General features: G+C 42.5%; 1 long non-coding RNA gene across 1 annotated transcript; it reads left to right on the forward strand.

The window, feature by feature from the left end:
- Positions 1-218: 218 nt before the first annotated feature.
- Positions 219-3,519, forward strand: LOC125721519 (uncharacterized). Its single transcript, XR_007385796.1, has 4 exons — positions 219-497; positions 749-841; positions 1,559-1,668; positions 3,129-3,519. It is a non-coding gene; the product is annotated as an uncharacterized LOC125721519 (long non-coding RNA).
- The last annotated feature ends 544 nt before the right edge of the window (positions 3,520-4,063 follow it).

Consider the following 4,063-nt stretch of genomic DNA (forward strand, 5'->3'; position numbering starts at 1 on the left):
AAATAATATAAGCACACCCACCACACCCCTAGGAACATTCAGTGTGCCCCCACCTGCCAACCTGCCTGTCCCCCCCAACCCACAGACCGTCTGTAGTTCTGAAATTTATCCACATGGCTGTTGACCAAGTCTAAGTTAAAATTCCATAAATGAAATTTTCAGTAAAATACAATTTTTTCCCGTAATCTGGGAGACTTATTGCAGAATTATTGAAGTCGGTCCTAACTCTGTCTTGAATATGTACCCAGCAGGCACCTAGGACTCGTATCTCCCTCTGAGAATCTCTTCTAATGCGCTCAGCAGCAGAAATTCTCCATCCTAGATGAGCCTGCAAAGTTCTGTAGAAGTTAAATATACTTTAGTCAAATGAGAGACTAACCTGCTGTCAGGCAGGGGAAGCTTGAACAAGGCCTTCATTCATGACAGCTCCACTTGGCTTTTTGACAAGTCCCCATTTAGATGCAGCACGTCAGAGACTGAAGAGCAGGATGAAGGCTGTAAGTACAGTTTGCTGTGGATTATGACTGTGTTTAAATCTAATAATGGCAATTACTTAAAGCATGATATAGTTCATATTGCTCTTCAGGCTTCGTGATAAAATATTAAAATTATGGAGTACAAAGTTGTACATGCAAAGAAAACAATGCAGAGCGGCAGGGCGCCTGGCCCAGAGGGTCTTCACATAGAATTATACAAAGGCTATTTTTTCCTGTTAGATTTACAGCTTTGGTTGTCTTGCCCTTTAAAGAAATTCTCTCAAGAAAGAAGTTGCCTCTTACCATGTCACAAGCAATTAGTTTTACCCAAAAAGGAGGAGGACCCCTCTCTGCTCCCCGTGTTAGTAGGTTCTCCCCGACTCCTCCTGCTTATTCCTTCCTCCCTCCCTCCTATTTGTGCTCTCCTCCTCCTCTTGGGTTCTATTCATGTCTTTTGGTTCAGCAATAAAACCCACAAGGCTGCCCTTGGATTGTCCCTCTTCCCATCGTGACATATTATGTATTACATGATTATTATACAATAGTCAATTAACCACTTTGTTTCTTCAACTTGTCTTTCTTCTGAATCAGCAGATATGTGTCGTAGCTGGTAATTTGTTACACTCTGCTGTCAGTGCCAGTGTAGCCTAGATACAACCAGTCGTATGTTTCGGTCATGCTGATGTTTGAACAATTTTTGGGAACAGATTTTCATAATGTTTTCTCATATATGTGGTGTGATAATTGAGCATGACCCCACTGTTGCTGTGCTTGGTGCTCCTGTCATGATCTGTAATCTCTTATTTTTTCATGTCTCCTCCCACTCATGCCAGCAGAGGGCGCTGCTGGCCCTTTGTAACCCTCCTAATTCTCCTGTATCCCATTATAGTTCTCCATCCTAACCCTGTACACCTGTTTTGTCGCTGATTAGTGTGCTGTGTATAAATATGTCTGCCCTCACTGCGTTCCCCAGCTCAGTCATTGCTGTTCCATGTGTAGTCTGTGTTTCCTTAAAGTCCACGTCTGTCTCAAAGTGGCTGCCTTTGAGTCGAGTCTCACCCGATACTCACATCTCCCCGCAGAAAAACAATACACCGCCTCACAGGCCAGAGCCACAGCCTTCTCTCTGCTGGGTGGAAGAACAACTCTCACACAGTGGAAGTCCTCCAGACCCCCTGCCTTCAGACAATAGGTTAAAGATGTGTTTTCTATGTTACCTATTGAAAATCTGAGATACAGCAGATGTAGGAAGAGCTTTCATGCTCTCTGGTCTCCTTTCACTGAAAATGTGGAGGGCCTGTATGTCACTTGGAAGATATTATTTAATCCCTTATATTACAAACCAAAGAATATTGCACTACACCATTACTAGGCTACACAAAGTTATTTTAACAACCACTGAATGGAAAAAGGTCAGTGCTGAATATATATAGCTGTGGAGCAGCAGCAGGCCTTGCTGGGCCGGAAATGCAAGCAGCATTGTCCACATTACCACTCTATGTACTTGGATTGACCGGATGCTCAGACCGTAGGATAAGAATTAACACTTTTTATTGATCCCAATCAAGATATTTTCATTTTGCCTCCCCCAACTTGCTCAGAGTGAGCTGGCCGTGACGGGCAGCCAGTCATAGTGGCACCCAGGGAGCTGGGGGCCTTGCTGAAGGACCCACAGATGTGCCCAGGCTGGGCTAAAGTGGGCTATTTTCTGATCACAGGCTTAGCACACTGAGTTACACACTGCCCCTAAATTTATATTTATATGTAATCTGTGTGTGTATGTGTTATCTAGATTTGCCCTGTATGTTTCTAACTAAATCTAATCCAGACCTTGATCCTACACCTACTATAATTATAAGTACCTCACTATACCTATATCTAACACTGCCATTCATCACCAGTGTTACATGTCAGGGCTTCGCTGCAATAGATCCCTCAGTGCTGCAGGTTATTACTGTGACTTTGCACACACACACGTTGCTGCTTCCTCAGCCAGTGTCACATATACTTTATTACACACAGACCTAAGTAATCTCTGCTACACTCACACCTGCTCACTTTACATCCATGGTTAAATTCTCCTAATGGAATCTATCTTAATGTCTTTATTCTATTTTATTTTAATTGTTACCATATTATTCATTGTATTGTTCTTTCGATTTTATTTCTATTTTATTATTGCTAATACACCGGATCTGAGTGCCTCATTTTGTTCCCTTCATGTAGAACACGTTTTGTAATGACAATAAAACATCCTTGTCCTCATCTAAATCACACTGTCTAACTACTAACCTGTTTAAATAATATAATTGGATTTCAAAGGTTAATAGTCACTCAATTACCCCCTCAGCCCAACAGTACCACAAACACCCAACATGCACGGAAATTTTCTCCTAAGTTGTTTTCCCTGCCTGGAACAATACCACAGCAGTCACATGGACTAATGTTTCAAAACATTTCGGAAACCTTGCATTGAAACTTGAGGTGTTTAGAAGGGATCAGTCCTGGGTGGCAAAGTTGCCATCACAAAGGTTTTTGATTAAGGGATTCATGATGCCAGGTAGCCATCTTTCACAAGCTGGTGGGCTGTGCCACTGATGCGTTTGCTTTGGTTTTATATGTCTGTCCTGGTTTGTGTTCTTGCCACTTCAGGTTCCCTGGTTTTGGTCTACATTCCTCGGTCCTCTGCTGTGGAGTCTACCTTCTGCTTCACCTCATTCTGGAGTCGCCCATCCAGTCAGCGGCCCATGTCCCCCTGGTTCCCTGTTTCCAGAGGTTGGTCTGCTAGTCTCCGGGGCCAGGGGGCAGAAATCTGCCATGTTGGATGGGCGGCCCAGGTTGGGGTGCTCCATCATAGACTGGTACATGAAGGATTATAAATGGTTTTTAACCAGTATGTACCGAGTGTGCGTCGTGACGAAAAGAATGTCATGGGAACATTTAGGACTGACTGCAGTACTGGTTCAAAGCATGATTGTGTTTTTCTTAATTTTTATTGATTTATTTTTGCATTATTATTTTTTTTTAAGTAACTTGATTCAGTTAAAAGGGGTTTGTCCATTTGCTTTAGCAGAAGTTCGTGTAAGTATGATGTTCACCTTCCCTTTTCATAGTCTAGTCTTTGCCAAGTTTTATGCTTATTTCCCGTGGTTAAGTTAATCTGACTTGTGTGTTTAGGAGGGTCATACAGGCTTTTTGTTTGTAATGGAAGCACAGGGTCTGTACTTGAAGCTTATTTGCCATGTTAATGGAAGCATTTTACCTTCCTCTCTAATCTCTTTTTTTCTTGGCTCTCACTGCATTCTCCTCTATGCCAGGGTTTCTCAACCCAGTCCTTGGACCCTACTGCAAAGATCCACAGTTTTGCTCTGTCCAAGCTCTCAGCACAGCAGTAAAAGGTGACTGTTTGGTTCATGCATGCAGGGATCTGGGACAGACCAATTACGTGGAGCTGTCTGGTGGGCTGAGGAATGAGTTTAGAAATGCTGCTGTATGAAGTATTAAACCATTGGACCGGTTGGATAAATGTTAAAATGTTTTTTCAAAATATAAAAAGAGATAATCTTCTGTTTTTCCTCTCATTACAA

This window comes from Brienomyrus brachyistius, unplaced genomic scaffold, assembly GCF_023856365.1.
Source record: "Brienomyrus brachyistius isolate T26 unplaced genomic scaffold, BBRACH_0.4 scaffold33, whole genome shotgun sequence".
Classification (NCBI taxonomy): Eukaryota; Metazoa; Chordata; class Actinopteri; order Osteoglossiformes; family Mormyridae; genus Brienomyrus; species Brienomyrus brachyistius.